Source organism: Triturus cristatus, chromosome 3_2, assembly GCF_964204655.1.
Source record: "Triturus cristatus chromosome 3_2, aTriCri1.1, whole genome shotgun sequence".
Lineage (NCBI taxonomy): Eukaryota > Metazoa > Chordata > Amphibia > Caudata > Salamandridae > Triturus > Triturus cristatus.
Genome location: NC_140584.1, coordinates 416,431,023 through 416,449,489, shown reverse-complemented (window position 1 = coordinate 416,449,489; position 18,467 = coordinate 416,431,023). Strand labels below are relative to the sequence as shown.

General features: G+C 50.8%; 1 protein-coding gene across 10 annotated transcripts in view; it reads left to right on the top strand.

The window, feature by feature from the left end:
- Nucleotides 1-18,467, top strand: part of ZMYM4 (zinc finger MYM-type containing 4) — a 1,418,124-nt gene that overhangs the window by 1,102,990 nt on the left and 296,667 nt on the right. The window lies entirely within an intron of this gene.

The following is an 18,467-nucleotide window of genomic DNA, read 5'->3' as shown; positions in this document are numbered from 1 at the left end:
TACTCCCTCTACTTCTTAATTCCAAAAAAGGACGGGTCGCTCAGACCTATATTAGACCTGAGACCCCTGAACCAGTACATTCTTTCAGAGCACTTTCACATGCTCACTCTACAGCAAGTCCTTCCGCTTCTCAAGCAGGGAGACTTCCTAGCCACACTGGACCTCAAGGATGCGTACTTTCACATACCCATCCACCCCTCACACAAAAAATACCTCAGGTTCACTGTTCAGGGGCAGCACTATCAGTTCAAAGTCCTTCCCTTCGGCGTGACAACAGCGCCCAGGGTTTTCACGAAGTGCCTAGCTACGGTGGCAGCACATCTACGGAGGCAGCATATACACGTCTACCCCTACCTAGACGACTGGCTCGTTCAAGCGAAGTCAGCCCAGCAATGTGCAAGCCACATGTCCCGCACCATTCACCTTCTTCACAGTCTGGGATTCTCACTAAATTATCCAAAGTCCCATCTCCAGCCCGCACACGTACAACAGTACCTAGGTGCGACTATAGACACTCTGGCGGCCACAGCTCAGCCAAATTTAGTGAGGATCAACAGCATACAACTGCTGATCTCCAAATTCAAACCCAATCACTCACTTCCAGCGCGAGTGTTTATGCAGTTGATAGGCATGATGGCCTCCTGCATCTTCATAGTCCCGCACGCGAGATTACATATGCGCCCACTTCAGGAGTGCCTAGCACGTCAGTGGAATCAGGCTCAAGGACAGTTAAAGGACCTAGTGTTGGTGAGCGGTCGGGCATACAACTCTCTGCATTGGTGGAATCCACAAAACCTTTGCAAGGGCCGACCGTTCCAAGAGCCTGTCCCACAGATAGTACTGACAGCGGACGCGTCTCTCCAGGGATGGGGAGCTCATGTACTCCACTACACAGTGCAAGGACTATGGACAACACAACAAAAGAAGTTGCACATCAACCTTCTGGAATTGATGGCAATCTTCCTAGCCATGAAGGCATTCAAAGTACATCTATGCAACAAGGTCGTGTTGATCCGGACGGACAACATGACCGCAATGTACTACATACAGAAACAGGGAGGCACACACTCTCCACAGTTGTCTCATCTGGCTCAGAGCATGTGGAAGTGGGCCATTCAAAGGAACATGTTCCTCATGGCGGAACACCTCCCTGGCAAGGACAACCAGATGGCGGATCTGCTCAGCAGACACAGCCACCAGATGCACGAGTGGGAGTTACACCCATCGGTACTCCAACCGTACTTCCAGCAGTGGGGTCATCCGGAGATAGACCTATTCGCGACAAGCGAAAACGCAAAATGCCAAAGCTTCGCCGCCAGATTCCCACATCCGCAGTCGCAGGGCAATGCGATATGGATGAACTGGTCCGGCAGATTTGCGTACGCTTTTCCCCCAGCGCCATTGATACCGCTAGTGGCCCGCAAACTCCGACAACACTCCCTGACACTCGTCCTAGTTGCTCCCACGTGGGCACGCCAGCCGTGGTACACCACCTTCCTCGAACTTTCCGTGGTGCCGCATCAAAGGCTGCGGATCAAACCCGCGCATTTGACGCAGAACCATGGAGAGGTTCAGCACCCAGATCCGCAACAGCTGAATCTGGCGATCTGGCTCCTGAAGTCCTAGAGTTTGGCTATCTCAACCTGCCACCTGACTGTATGGACATCATCAAGGAGGCCAGGAGACCCACTACCAGAGCTTGCTATGCAGCCAAATGGAAAAGGTTCGTCATTTATTGCGGTAATAATGACATCAACCCGCTGGACGCATCCATCCAAAACATCATCTGTTATCTCTTACACCTATATCGATGCAATCTGGCGTACACCTCTATACGTGTCCATTTGACCGCAATATCAGCCTATCTGCAAACCAGGCAGCACCTCTCTCTATTCAGAGTGCCTGCCATCAAAGCATTCTTGGAAGGGCTCAAACGAGTCATTCCACCTAGTCACCCACCGGCTCCAATGTGGAACCTCAACTTGGTCCTCACACGCCTGATGGGTCCACCCTTTGAACCTCTACACTCATGCGAGATTCAATTCCTTACCTGGAAAGTGGCCTTCCTAGTAGCGATCACTTCCCTCAGAAGAGTTAGTGAACTCCAGGCACTAACCGTTCAAGAGCCATTTATTCAGGTTCACGCCAACAGGGTCGTACTACGTACCAACCCCAAATTCATGCCCAAGGTAATATCGCAGTTCCACATGAATCAGACTATTGAACTGCCCGTTTTCTTCCAAAACCCACAAACTGTTGCAGGAAGGGCACTACATACACTAGATGTACGGAGGGCCCTCATGTACTACATCGACAGGACTAAACCATTCAGGAAGACAAAACAACTGTTCGTTGCCTTTGCCCCACACCACAAAGGTAACGCCATCTCCAAAGCAGGGATAGCCAGATGGATAGTTAAGTGTATTCAAATCTGTTATCAAAAGGCAAAACGCACATTAACTATTCCACCACGAGCCCACTCAACACGTAAGTTGGGGGCTTCCATGGCCTTCCTAGGAAATATTCCCCTGCATGATATATGCAGAGCAGCCACATGGTCCACTACACACACATTTACAAAACACTATTGTGTAGATGTGCAGTCAAAACAGCAGGCAGCTGTAGGACAGGCTGTTCTCAAGACACTTTTTCAGACCGCTGCAGCTGGCACGGGTAGCCGCCGCTAATAGAGGGCACTGCTATGTATTCTATGCACAGATATGAATTCAGCAGCCCACATGCCTCGAACTGAATATGCTACTTACCAGTATGCATCTGTTCTTGGCATGTAGGGCTGCTGACATTCATATCGCCCTCCCTCCTCCCCGGCGCCTGTCGCAGCTGCAGCTCTCAGAATTACTGCAAGCATGGTCATCACTTTCTGTATCTACTCCATCACTGCCACAATGGCGAAAAACAATCTGAGGATGGAGAGGATGCCCATGCGCACTGTAGTCCAGGGGAGGAGTCACCTATCCAAGGATACTTCGAAGACTCTTCCAGGACAACAACGTGCAAACATCCGGACCCAACACTAGGCGGCGATCTATGCACAGATATGAATGTCAGCAGCCCTACATGCCAAGAACAGATGCATACTGGTAAGTAGCATATTCATTATGGACACTTTCGCATCCTCAGAACGGCATGTAAAGACTCTGCCCATGTTGAAAGGAGTCCTCAAACCAGCCAAGGACATTTTCAAGGAACCCACCAGGGCACGAGTGATAAACCCCAGGATTGATAAGAAATACCGATCAGCACCTGGGGACCCTACTTACATCAGAGGACAATTACCACTAGACTCCATTGTCGTAGCGAATGCTCGCTAGAGGGCACACTCGCAAACGACAGGTGACGCTCCTCCCCCGGACAAAGAGTCCAAGGTGTTAGAGACCTCTGGCAAGAGAGTTGCCGCCCAAGCAGCCAACATATGGCGCATAGCCAACACTCAAGCACTCCTTGCTCGCTATGATAGAGCGCACTATGACACACTCAAGCAAATATTCCAACATCTCCCTGACCAGTTCAAGGAAGGCGCAGAAATGCTCATCAGAGAAGGACAGCTACTCACGAATGCTTCCATCAAGTGTGCACTAGATGCTGCAGACACGGCTGCCAGGGCCATAAACACAAGCGTCATGCTGCGACGACATGCCTGGTTACGAATCTCAGGATTCAAGCCTGAGGTACAAAACAATATACTCAACCAGCCTGTCAACCCCGACTATCTATTCGGGCCAGAGGTTGACACCACCCTTGAAAAGATAAAAAAGGACACGGACACTGCAAAGTCCATGGGCGCTCTCCAAACTCAGTCCTTTCGGAGCGGCTCCTTTCGTCGCCCCGGAAACAAGGGAGCAGGTAGAGGACAGGGGTCACAACAAATATATAACAAAGGCAATACACAGACCACCTACGATAAAAACACCCGGGGTGGATATCGTGGCTCCAGTACGAAGGGCAGAGGACGCGGCTATGGCAACACCAGGTCCTCCCCCAAGAACAAGCAGTGACGCCCTCTCCCTTCCTCCCGACCACATAACACCTGTCGGGGGAAGGCTACAAAGGTTCCTGTCCACGTGGAACTCCATCACCACGGACAGGTGGGTCAAAGGTATTGTAAAATACGGTTACTGTCTGGAGTTAACCTCCACTCCACCCACAATACCACCAAGAAACCGTCCTATGTCCTCAGAGCACTTAACACTCTTACAGAAAGAGGTGCAAAGTATGCTTCTAAAAGGCGCTATAGAGGTCGTACCCATCCACGAGCAGGGTACGGGGGTGTACTCCCTCTACTTCCTAATTCCAAAAAAGGACGGGTCACTCAGACCTATATTAGACCTGAGACCCCTGAACCAGTACATTCTTTCAGAGCACTTTCATATGCTCACTCTACAGCAAGTCCTTCCGCTTCTCAAGCAGGGAGACTTCCTAGCCACACTGGACCTCAAGGATGCGTATTTCCACATACCCATCCACCCCTCACACAAAAAATACCTCAGGTTCACTGTTCAGGGGCAGCACTATCAATTCAAAGTCCTTCCCTTCGGCGTGACAACAGCGCCCAGGGTTTTCACGAAGTGCTTAGCTACAGTGGCAGCACATCTACGGAGGCAGCATATACACGTCTACCCCTACCTAGACGACTGGCTCGTTCAAGCGAAGTCAGCCCAGCAATGTGCCAGCCACATGTCCCGCACCATTCATCTCCTCCACAGTCTGGGATTCTCACTAAATTACCCAAAGTCCCATCTCCAGCCCGCACACGTACAACAGTACCTAGGTGCGACTATAGACACTCTGGCGGCCACAGCTCAGCCAAATTTAGTGAGGATCAACAGCATACAACTGCTGATCTCCAAGTTCAAACCCAATCACTCACTTCCAGCGCGAGTGTTTATGCAGTTGATAGGCATGATGGCCTCCTGCATCTTCATAGTCCCGCACGCGAGATTACACATGCGCCCGCTTCAGGAGTGCCTAGCACGTCAGTGGAATCAGGCTCAAGGACAATTGAAAGACCTAGTGTTGGTGAGTGGTCGGGCATACAACTCTGCATTGGTGGAATCCACAAAACCTTTGCAAGGGCCGACCATTCCAAGAGCCTATCCCACAGATAGTACTGACTGCGGACGCGTCTCTCCAGGGATGGGGAGATCATGTACTCCACTACACTGTGCAGGGCCTATGGACGACACAACAAAAGAAGATGCACATCAACCTTCTGGAACTGATGGCAATCTTCCTGGCCATGAAGGCATTCAAAGTACATCTATGCAACAAGGTCGTGTTGATCCGGACGGACAACATGACCGCAATGTACTACTTACAGAAGCAGGGAGGAACACACTCTCCACAGTTGTCTCATCTGGCTCAGAGCATGTGGAAGTGGGCCATTCAGAGGAACATGTTCCTCATGGCGGAACACCTCCCTGGCAAGGACAACCAGATGGCGGATCTGCTCAGCAGACACAGCCACCAGATGCACGAGTGGGAGCTACACCCATCGGTACTCCAACCGTACTTCCAGCAGTGGGGTCATCCAGAGATAGACCTATTCGCGACAAGCGAAAACGCAAAATGCCAAAGCTTCGCCGCCAGGTTCCCACATCCGCAGTCGCAGGGCAATGCGATATGGATGAACTGGTCCGGCAGATTTGCGTACGCTTTTCCCCCAGCGCCGTTGATACCGCTGGTGGCTCGCAAACTCAGACAACACTCCCTGACACTCGTCCTAGTTGCTCCAATGTGGGCACGCCAGCCGTGGTACACCACCCTCCTCGAACTTTCCGTGGTGCCGCATCAAAGGCTGCGGATCAAACCCGCGCATTTGACGCAGAACCATGGAGAGATTCAGCACCCAGATCCGCAACAGCTGAACCTGGCGATCTGGCTCCTGAAGTCCTAGAGTTTGGCTATCTCAACCTGCCACCTGACTGTATGGACATCATCAAGGAGGCCAGGAGACCCACTACAAGGGCTTGCTATGCAGCCAAATGGAAAAGGTTCGTCATTTATTGCGGTAATAATGACATTAACCCGCTGGACGCATCCATCCAAAACATCATCTGTTACCTCTTACACCTATACCGATGCAATCTGGCGTACACCTCTATACGTGTCCATTTGACCGCAATATCAGCCTATCTGCAAACCAGGCAGCACCTCTCACTATTCAGAGTGCCTGCCATCAAAGCATTCTTGGAAGGACTCAAACGAGTCATTCCACCAAGCCACCCACCGGCTCCAATGTGGAACCTCAACTTGGTCCTCACACGCCTGATGGGTCCACCCTTTAAACCTCTACACTCATGCGAGATTCAATTCCTTACCTGGAAAGTAGCCTTCCTGGTAGCGATTACTTCCTTAAGAAGAGTTAGTGAACTCCAGGCACTAACCGTTCAAGAGCCATTCATACAGGTTCACGCCAATAGGGTCGTACTACGTACCAACCCCAAATTCATGCCCAAAGTAATATCGCAGTTCCACATGAATCAAACTATTGAACTGCCCGTTTTCTTCCAAAACCCACAAACTGTCGCAGAAAGGGCACTACATACACTAGATGTACGGAGGGCCCTCATGTCCTACATCGACAGGACTAAACCCTTCAGGAAAACAAAACAACTGTTCGTTGCCTTTGCCCCGCACCACAAAGGTAACGCCATCTCCAAAGCAGGGATAGCCAGATGGATAGTTAAGTGTATTCAAATCTGTTATCAAAAGGCAAAACGCACATTAACTATTCCACCACGAGCCCACTCAACGCGCAAGTTGGGGGCTTCCATGGCTTTTCTAGGAAATATTCCCCTGCATGATATATGCAGAGCAGCCACATGGTCCACTACACACACATTTACAAAACACTATTGTGTAGACGTGCAGTCAAAACAGCAGGCAGCTGTAGGACAGGCTGTTCTCAAAACACTTTTTCAGACCGCTGCAGCTGGCACTGGTAGCCGCCGCTAATAGAGGGCACTGCTATGTATTCTATGCACAGATATGAATTCAGCAGCCCACATGCCTCGAACTGAATATGCTACTTACCAGTATGCATCTGTTCTTGGCATGTAGGGCTGCTGACATTCATATCGCCCTCCCTCCTCCCCGGCGCCTGTAGCAGCTGCAGCTCTCAGAATTACTGTATAGCATGGTCATCACTTTCTGTATCTACTCCATCACTGCCACAATGGCGAAAAACAATCTGAGGATGGAGAGGATGACCATGCGCACTGTAGTCCAGGGGAGGAGTCACCTATCCAAGGATACTTCGAAGACTCTTCCAGGACAACAACGTGCAAACATCCGGACCCAACACTAGGCGGCGATCTATGCACAGATATGAATGTCAGCAGCCCTACATGCCAAGAACAGATGCATACTGGTAAGTAGCATATTCATTATTACTCAAAGTATCCCCTAGACTCTTTATGAGCACAGGAGCACAAATCGTTAAAGAAGAAAGTATCACAATATACGAAAGTTGCACTTTATATGGATAGGCCCTGGTGGCCGCTCAAACCATATACTAAAATAGTGGTATAAGTACCACGAACAGGAAAGGGAGAAGGCCTAGGGCCTCTAGAATTGCTGGGCCTACAAGGAGCTAACTTTAGTTAGTGACCAGGAGGTCCACGGGTCGCGTGTGCAGTGAGGAAAGTTACACGCGGGCTCCCATAGGTTTTCAATGGGTGCGTAAATGTTCAAAAGTTACTGCTAGAAGGGTCTTCTGGTTGGACTACGAATTCAAGACTTCAAACCTAGACATTAGAGATGTTACTCTACACTTGTGCACCGGAGTGCCAGCTTTACCTCACCCACAGGAAGCGGGTGCATAGGGCTCGAAGTGCGTTGGGTTTCGTCTATCTGTTCAATGGAGCCTGACGACAAAGATGCTGTCCAGAAGAGATGCAGTGGATCCAAGGATGGATCGGAAGTGTAGAAGACCTGTAAGCAGAGGGGACAGTGTTCACAGTCACTAGCCAGTGACCGGCGTGGCACCAGGTAGGTACCAGGCGATGTCGGGTGCAAACAGGTACAGAGGTGTAGCTTGTCTCTGCAGCCACGTGGTCCCTGAAGGTCGACGACGTCCAAGAGTCGGTTCACGAGCTGTCCCACGCAGGTTCTCGCTGTCGGCGGTGTCGGCGACTCAGAAGAAGCAAACAAGCCTTGGCAAAAGCAGGAGTCGCAGGAATCGAAGAAAGCTGTTAGCTCTGACCAGCAAGGTCAGAGGGGCTGCTCCTTTGGAGGGAAGCAGGGGCCAGTCTGGAGCCAACGGGCCATGGACCGGGTAGGCGCGTCGAGTCGTAAAAGTGCAGACGGGCCCCACGCAGATCGTGGAGATGCTGGAGGGCTTACCTTTGGTGCAGATGCTGCTCGGATGTTGGGCTTCTCAGGACCCAAAGCACAACTCGGAGGGAGCCTCTGTTGTCGCGCTTGCAGCTTGTCGAGTGTCTTCCAAGATGGCTGGCTCCACGTGTCTCGGTGCCTCCACGGGTTCCTTCTTTGCAGGGACTGTGGATCGGGCGGTGAGAGGTCTGGAGGTCCAGTTCTTGTCGGTCTCTGGGCTCCGGCTCCGGCGGGAGGCGGCGGCAAAGCAGACGTCGATTTGCTGGATGGTGCTTGCGTTAGCAAGATGGTCACTCCCTGACCATAGGGGAGATTTCCTTCAGTCTTCTGTGCAGCAGAACGTCGAAGTTCCCGTCTTCTTAGTTTCAAGTTGATTCCTGGATGTCTAAAGTCTTTGGACACAGCTCCTACCTTTAAGCGGATTCTAGGGGCCGGACTACCTGCTAGGTCCCTCCCTAAGGGTGGGACCAGGAAGGGGGGTGGTTACACCCCCAATCCTTTGTCCAGCTCGCCCCAGGCCCGGGACTGGTGTGCCCCAGGACCGGTTTGAACTGGCATATGCACCGAGGCTCCTTGTGAGCCTCAGGCATGTCTGTTTCCTTTCAAGCCCTACCTGACCAATACACAAAATCCTGTCTGGGGTGGTGCTCGCACCTCCCCTGGCAGGAAACCCTTTGTCCACGTCTCCCAAGCTGGAAGGACTCCCAGCAGCAGGAGGGCAGACTTGTGTCTGTGGTGGCAGTGTCCATTTTGTGGAGCTGAGGCTATGTCTAATTTTACCCGGGTTTCAGGCTCTGTACATGTCGTGTCCCTCTAGGAGCGTGGAATGCTAACCCCGTCGCCAGAATTGGCGAGGGGTTAGTATTCCAATTCGTATGACACCTTACTCTACATGTTTTGATAAAGCCAAACCAAAGATAGCATTTAACCGCGAGGTTCATAATGCACTTAAGAGTATATGGTATGGCGATATCTGGAAACGGTAGAAGGAAGTGGTTCCGACTACTGCAGACAGGCTCAGCTCATGCCAGAGCACCATCTCACATGAAACCAAGCACCCTGCCTTCAGGATTGTCAAGGCCTGCCATAGGAGTGACTTATAGGTTAACATGTGTCCCATTTAAGGTTAGGTATAGGCATACTACACCTAAGTAAGAGGTGGATACACCAGCTTACCCCAGCTGAGTGATCAGCCAGTTGTGTCAAATTGCTAGGCCAGGCCAGGGGTGGCACAATACATGCTTCAGCCCCTGGTAGGCCTTAGATACACCAATGCCCTGGGTACCTAGTGTACACTGGTACAGGGGCTCACAGGTTGATCCAGTTCCAATGGGTTATGCACCTAAAGTGCATAGTGTCAATTTAGCAGAGAGAACAGCAGGCTGGGGGTCTGATTAGCAGGTCCACAGCCTCAATATGTCAAAAACCAGTGAAGCAAAAAGCAAAAATTTGGGGTGACCATAGGATAGCAGACCCTACTCTCCTACACCGACTCACCCAGCCTCCCCGTTCTGCGAACCGACATCTAGGGTTAAGGTTCTCACTTTCAGGGCCCTAGATTTTTTGGCACCAGTGTCGGTCTCTTGCATGGCTCAGCGTCCCTGGCGCGGAAAGCTATGTATAAGAACTGACGTCAGCGCGCGAGGGCGGCGTCTAAGTACTCCGACGTCATGACGGACGCAGAGCCGCAGACGACGCCTACCGACGCGCAAGGGGTATTGCTACAAAAATCTTTCCGGATCCAGCCTGATGCCTGGGGATATTCTAAGGTGAGGAATCTAACTAACTAATGTTTCTTACAGATACATCGTTACCGAAGGTAAGTAACTTGTTCTTTGGCAGCCAGGGGGCCCTCCACTAAGACGGTATGTGTCTGCTCTTGGCAGAAATTTGTATTATACTTTTCAGAAAGTTCTATCAACCTCCTTTTCTGCTTCTCTTTCCATTGTCCTTTTGTTTATTCTGACCCTTGCCCAACAGGGATGATCTTCTTTGGGAACTCTCATGGGTTACCTTTCTGCTCCGTCTGCTTTTTTTGTGGCTGCCAGACCAGCCCTCTATCTTAAAATCGCCTATCGTTCATAGATTTCAAAAAGGGCTGGCGCGTTTGTTTCCACCCACACCCTTCGTTATGCCACAATGGGACCTTAATTTGGTCCTCACCTACCTGGTGTGTGCTCCCTTTGAGCCTTTACACAAATGTCCCCTTCAGCCTTTTGACCATCAAAACAGCCTTCTTAGTGGCGATTACATCGGCCCAGAGGGTGAGTGAGTTGAAGGCGTTATCTTGCTCGCCTCCTTATCTTATGTCCCTTCCAGACAAAGTGGTGCTTGGTACCCGGGCATCTTTTTGCCAAAAGTTGTGAGCCCTTTCCATCTAGGTCAGTCCATCACGTTGCCCACCACCTTTGCTCCCCCGCATCCTTCTAAGGAAGAGGAGCGTCTCCACAATCTGGACCCAAAAAGAGAATTGTCGTTCTACCATGACTACACAAAAGAGTTCTGGGTGGACAACCAACTCTTTGTGTGGTACTTTGGAGCGAAGAAGGGCAGGGCAGTACAGAAAATGACAATTTCTCGCTGGGTCAATGTCTACATCAAGATCTGTTATGCCCTGGCAAAGAAGCAGCCCCTGTGGGCTTAAGGGCCCATTCCACCAGAGGAAAGGCTGCGACTTTGGCTTTGGCTCGGGATGTCCCAGTGCAAAGACAACTGTCAGGTAGCTACGTGGGCATCTTTGCACACGTTTCCAAAACACTACTGCCTGGTCGGTCAGGTCCCCAGGGTTGAGCACTTTGCCCGCTCGGTCCTGCAGGACTTCCTAGTATAGGAATTTGGTCCGCAGCCCACCGTCGGGATGGTATGGCTTGGGTATCTAATTCAAAGGTAAGGAATCTACACCTAGAAGTCTCTATCAGATGAACAAGCTACTTACCTTCGGTAACGCATTATCTGGTAGAGATTTGATCTAGCTGCAGGTTCTTTACAGCCCCACCCATGCCTCCCCACCGTGCGGACTAATATTGTAGGGTTAGGGTTAATCACCCTTTCCAGGCCCTAGTTTTGCACACGACTACGTCCGCTCTGCACTTCTGCCTTGTAAAAAACGAAAAGTACTGACATCTTTGCCTGGGTGGCGCCTATATAGGCACCACGACGTCTTAACTAACACTACCGATGACGTCAGACAGAGCCGAATGGAGTCATCTGACGGCGCGCGCAAGGGGCATTGCTCAGCAAAAGTTTCCAGATCTAGCCTGGGAAATTCAAATGTTAGGAATCTGCAGCTAGATAGTCTCTTCCAGATAATGTGTTACCGAAGGTAAGTAACTTGATAATCTGAATTCCCATAGCCTAACTTACTTGTAAGTCCCTACGGTATGGTACCAGGGATACCTAGGGCCTGTAAGTATCTCCCAGGGACTGCAGCACTTGTGCCACCCTGATTGGGACAAAGTAAAACATGTTTATCAGTTTTGTTTCTGCAGACTGGAATGGCAGTTTTAAACTAACCTGACTTTGCCATTTAAGGTAATTGCAAAGCCCAACCTCCCTTTTTAATGTATTTAAGTCACCCTTATGGCAAGCCTATCGAGCCCTAAGGCAGGGTGCGGTATGTTAGAAAGTGGGTCCTGTACTTTTTCATGTTCCATCAGTAAAAACCCTAAAGTAGCCCCATTGGCAAATGCAGAGCTACAGGCTGGCACCCTAACCCTGCTAACTTGTCAATAGGACTACTAAGATGGGTTCTTTTTGGTATAAAAAAAAAAACAGTGCATTAAATACGATTTAATAGTTAAATTGAATTTAATGTCACTGGTGGGCAAAATGCAGCTTTAAAAGTTACCACTGTAGTTGCCCAAGGTTTCTGGTGTCTGTTTACTGCTGTACATGGAGTTGTCCTGCAGACAGCTTTCTGCCTTCCTGGGGAGACTTGCAAAAGATTACTAGGAAAGGACACAATAGGGGCCTGCATGGGAAAGAGGTATTACCTCCCTCCTGAAGGAAGCCACCCTGGTGTTTGCCCAAAAGGCAAGCTTCATAGGAGAAGACGCCTTTGAAGGGCAAATAGGTAACACTTAGGAGAGGAGAGATCTGTTAAGACAGACAGGGCGACACTGGGAGAGGAGAAGCCAGTTGTCAAACAGCTTTTTCCACGGGTGTGTAGTCCCTTGGTACTGTGTGTGAGAAAGTGGCTCTGTATATACTGTTCCCAAATAGGGACAGTGTGTACAGAGTCCACAGTCCCCAGAGGTTTGGCAGAGGCTAAAGTTAGATATAACCTTACTCTCTAAAGTGGTAGCTTGGTCAAGCAGTAAGGCAGTATCAGAGGATATTGTAAAGCATTTTGTTGTACACACTCAGTCAGCAAATGGTTTCACACACTCAATAACTGAACTCTAGGCCAATGGTTTATATATAAAAAAATATATGCTTGTTTTATTTTAGAACCAACAATAGGTATTAAAATGTACTTTCTCAGAATGAGATGCCTTAGGTAAATGCTTTTGCAATATGCAATTGGCTTTTGTAGATAATTACAAGTTGTTGCAATAGGCAACACAATTTTAAACACAATAATGCATTGAGTTCAATGGAAGTTTCAAGTTATTTGCAATAGATTACTCTCAGGATTACTTTGGTAATTCCAGGACTGGATCCTAGATTCAGTCCTGGGACAGTTCTTACAAACAAGTGATAAAAGTTGACTTAGTTACTGCTAGGATTTTTAGGCAATATTTTGCTATTTTAAAAGTTGACAGAAGAAATTTCATAGAAAACAGTCAATGATTCCCTTTGGAAGAAAATTCAAGTTGCAGGTATAGTATGTTCTTGTTACTTTTGTAATCCAGTACTGGGTACCTAGACTCAGTACTGGGACCTTTATCTAAACCAGGTAAGTAATTACGTTTTCAAAGTTTGCACGATTTTTAAAGAATATTTGAAGTTTGCAAAAATCGACACTTAGAAGAAATTTCACAGAAAAACAGTCATTGATTTCCTATGGAAGAAAATTGGGTTACTGGTAAGTACGGTTGTGAATATTTTTCAGGGTCAGTGCTGGGCACCAAGATCCAGCACTGGGATATCTCCTAATAGCAGGTGAGTATTTATGTTTTCGTTACTCGGCTGATTTTTGGTGAATATTTTAAGTTTTAGAAACTCCACACTTAGAAGAAATTTCAGAAGTAAACCAGTCAATGTTACCCTATGGAGAAAATTGAGTTATCGGCTTTTGGGTAAGTACTCGACTGGCAGAGATAAGGTTCTGGGCACAGACTCGGGGGTCTCCCAGGGTCGGGTAGGTACAGTTGTTACACCCTCAGCGGCGCTGGGGCAGCCGGGTGCAGAGTGAGTTAGGCCCAATGTTATCCTATGGGAGGCAGGGGGGGCCTTGGTTGGTGGCGGCTGACTAGCAGGCCACGCGGCTGTGGGAGCTGGGCTCCTGGTCACTTGCTCAGGGCAAATGGGGAAGTAGATAGGTGCAGAGGTTACACTGCCAGGGCCATTCGGGCGGCTGGGTGCAGGGTGCTTTTGAGCCTTCAGGCGCTCAATTGATTTCAATGGGAAAGCTACGGTTTGGAAAAAGACCAAGCTCGGGGACGAAGATTCTTCAGGTGTCACCACCACTTCGAGAGGTAAGTTGGGTAGTTGGAGGATAGGTAGGTACCCAGGAGTTGGGCACAGGACACCGCAGGGCGCCGGGTGCAGGGGTGCCTTTTGGTGTCAGGAAATCTTACCCTCTGTTGATCCCGGTTGGGGGGGTTCCTTGTTCTGAGGCTGCAGGCGTCGTCAGGAGCGTCGAGGGAAGTCCTTTGGTGCCGGACTCGGGGTCACAGTTGCCGGGGGGTCGTCCTCGTGGTATTTGTTCACTCCGGCACAGGCCAGGCTTGGCGGGTGCAGAGTGTGCAGGGTTCGCGGTTCCGGGCTGATGCCAGGGATTAGAAGCTGATTTTGAGTAGAGCCTCTACTCATGGGAGTCCCAGATGTTTAGAGCCAAAAGGTAGCCAGGTCCTCCGGGGTTTGTGAGGTTGCTGGCCAAAAGAGGTGCCGGTTGTGGCAGGAGCAGGTTCGAGGGTCAACAGGCCGGTAGGGGATGGGGCCAAAGCAGTTGGTGTCTTCCTCTTCTTAGCAGCTGCAGGGCAGGTCTTCTTTCTTCTTGCTCTTCTTTGTATTTTGGAATCTGGGGAAGGAAGGTTCAGGGTGCCCCTAAATACTAGACTTAAAGGCGTTACAGGTAGGTAAAGGGCAGCGACCAATGGGTCCCTGTCCTGGGGTGGGTACACCCCCTATTATGGCACTCTCCTGTGGGAGGGGGGCAGTAGCCTAGTCCTGATTGGGTAGGGCCTCCCTTCAAGATGGCGAGCGTTTCACCTCGCCTCCCCCACCTGAGGAGCGGGGTTGGCAGGCTGGCACATCCCCTGTCCTTATTTGGGGTTTCCGGCCAGGCTTCCCACCAGAGTGGGGGTTGCAAGTGGCCTGGGGAAGCTCACAGAGGCTGCATGCCTTTGAAGCTTCCCCCTGTCCATCCTGGGGAAGGAGACCTAGCACCTCGCCCAGGATGTGCATTGTTGCAGGCCCAGGAGAGCGGGGCTCTCCTACCCAGGGGTCCAGCAACATGTCTGCTGTGTGGTAGCCTCTCAGACCAGACGTGGATTGTAGGTTAGTTTTCAGGGGGCATCTCTAAGATGCCCTCTGTGGTGCTTGGTACATTAAATCTCACACTGGCATCAGTGCAGGTTTAATGTGCTGAGAAGTTTGATACCAAACTTCTCAGTCTTGCCATTATGGTGCTGTGGAGTTCGTGTTTGACGAGCTCTCAGCACCATGTACTCTTAAATGGCAGTACTGCACTTACAGGGCCCAGGAAGGGACCTGGGTACTGTAGGGGCACATGGCTCATGTTCCTGTTCCCACACAACTGGCATAGGGCACCCAGCTAGAGGGGTGGCTGATGTGTGCCAGGGCAGTGTAGGTGGTGGGCATGGCACACAGGGATGTGTGCCATGTCGACTTTGTTTTGTCTTGTACCCAGACACTCAGCCTGCAAGGGCAGTGTGTGTGTTAGGGTACAGGGCCTCTAAGGGTGGCACAATGAGTGCTGCAGCCCTTAGAGGCCTTCCCTGGTCACAAGGCCCTGGGTACCATTTACCAGGGGTTGACATGTGGCCAGGGTTTGCCAATTTGGGTTTGAGGTTTTTGTTTAGGAAAGGAACATAGGCCCTGGGCACCTGATTGGCAGGAGTCCAGGGCACACTCAAAGTTCATTCAGCAATTCAGCAAAAAGTGAGGACATACCATGCAAGAAAGATGGCACTTTCTCACACTGTGCCCTTGGGGTGAGCTAAAGATCTCCTAGTGTCAGAGAGGGGTCTTGCCATGTTGGGTGTGGGCGGAATGGTGCATCCTGGTGTTCGAGGCATGTGGGCTGCTGAATTCATATCTGTGCATAGATCGCCGCCTAGTGTTGGGTCCGGATGTTTGCACGTTGTTGTCCTGGAAGAGTCTTCGAAGTATCCTGAGATAGGTGACTCCTCCCCTGGACCACAGTGCGCATGGGCATCCTCTCCATCCTCAGATTGTTTTTTTCCGCCATTGGGTTCGGATGTGCTTATCTTGACTCAAGTTAGGAAAATTTAATTTCAAGCCAAAAGGCCTTTCGTTTTTGTCGGTACTGTTCCCGCTCAGTATCGACAGCTTACTTGCTAGTTTAGCAACCTTATCAACTTTTTTCGGATCCGTTTAATCCAACCATCGACCTTACATCGACGATGGAATCGAGGACCCCATTCAAACGGTGTCCTGTTTGCCACGCCAAATATCCACATATCGACGTCCACCCGGTGTGCAACAAATGCCTCTCTCCGGATCACGACGAATCAAAATGTATGGCCTGTGCCCGATTCCGATCCAAGAAGACTCTCCGGAATCGACGAGCACGAGACTAGAAGCGCAGCAATCGGCACCGGCCCCGGCCCCAACCAACATCTTCAGCACCGAGGACGAAGATGTTGAAAGCGTGGAAAACATAAACTCCAGCCCCGCTTCCGAACACGATTCCCGATCGGAAGACGCAGATGAAGAGCTTTTTCACAGGGAAGAAGCCGACGATGAGGTAGGGGACTACGATGAGGCCTTCGGGGCCGAAGAAGATAGCTCTGGTGAAGAGCAATGCCTACCCGTCCAAACGAAGGCTATTAAAGTGCGTCAGTCTACGGCTCCGGTCGAGGGATCGCCTTCGGGCCTTACCCGAGATCAATCCCGCAGTTCTTCGGCCCCGCCCTCTGGCCCGGCCTCGAACATCCAGCGAGAGCCATTATTACCGAAAAAGACTGGTTTCCCTTCAACGAAACCGAAACCACTCGTCGCACCGGTTCAACAGAAACCGAAAGTGAAACTGGCGCTGGTCGGCTCGAAGACCTCCACTCCTTCGACGCCAGCCAAAACCGTCGGCTCCGAACGCACCAAAAGGGATTTCGGCGCCGAACTCGCTGCAGCGGATGCCGGCACCGATCCAAAAATGAAGGCCATCGGTACCACCAAAGCGCCTCGGCCCCCGGCACCAAAGCAATCGGCCCCGACAACCAAGGTTAAAATGGCCGCTCCATCGGAATCCACTTCGAGGGCAGTGACTACGGTCCAGTCATCGACGCCGTCGACCGCTACTACCTCTCCTCGACTCGATGACCCTGTGGCTCCGAAGAAGTCCACGCCTACCTCTACAGAACCACTCGACACCAAAGAACCTTCGGCGTTCTCGGTGCGACAAGTTGCAGCGTCCTTGCAACGTATCCGAGAACAGGCAGCCCTCCAGTCCACGTCGGGCTCCGAGCCGAAAAAGGCTCCAAAGGCACCTTCGGCACCAACCAACATCACTTTTGGTTTGCCGCCGTCCACAGCGCCAAAACTATTCGAGATCCGAACACGGGTCACCCAGACAAGGTCCCCATCTACTGGACACTCTCCTACTGGGCCTTCACCGTCCCAATTCATCGACGCCGACACCGGCAGGCTCATGCTCCGAAAACGGAAGGTCGCTTCCGACCAGGCTTTGGACTCTTACAGAATCCCTCTAAAGCAAAAACTGCCAGCAGAATCGGAACCAGTTCTATATGAACGCCTACACACCTCCTATCCAGATCCCCAGTCCTTTTCTCCGACGCCCTCTGACACGGACGCAATGGAGGATTACATGGGTGATGACACCACCTACCCCAGGGATATAGATCCAGAGGAGCACCAAGACCCAGATCAAGCTTGGGATGACCCTGCAGACCCGGGTGCCACTACAGATACCCAGGACACGCAGCTTTATGGCGCCAAAACATCTCCCACAGAGGACACTGCTGCCTTCAATGCCCTCATTGAATGTGCCGCAGCCAATCATGGAGTGCAACTCCACTCCGACACAATTGAGGATGATTTCTTAGTGGACACTTTCACCTCCTCTGAGAGGACTGTCAAGACTCTGCCCATGTTAAAAGGTGTCCTCAAGCCAGCAAAGGACATTTTCAAGGAAACAAGCAGGGCAAGGGTGATAAACCCCAGGATCGAGAAAAAATACAAGCCTGCGCCCGGGGACCCGATGTACATTAGAGGCCAGTTACCTCTGGACTCCATCGTGGTTGCTAACGCTCGCAAACGAGCGCACTCGCAGACAACTGGTGATGCTCCTCCCCCAGACAAGGAGTCCAAGGTGCTGGAGACCTCCGGCAAAAGGATTGCAGCCCAAGCAGCAAACATCTGGCGCATTGCCAATACACAAGCGCTCCTGGCTCGCTACGATCGCTCACACTATGACACGTTGGAGTCACTACTCCAACATCTACCAGACGAGTACAAAGAGGCAGCGGAGCTCCTCATCAGAGAGGGACAACTTCTCATAAACGCATCCATTAAGTGTGCACTGGATGCCGCCGACACAGCTGCGAGGGCAATAAACACCAGCGTCATGCTACGACGACACGCTTGGTTAAGAATCTCCAGATTCAAACCTGAGGTTCAAAATAACATCCTCAATCAGCCTGTCAACCCTGACTACTTATTCGGACCAGAAGTTGACACCACCCTAGAAAAGATCAAAAAGGACACAGACACTGCAAAGTCAATGG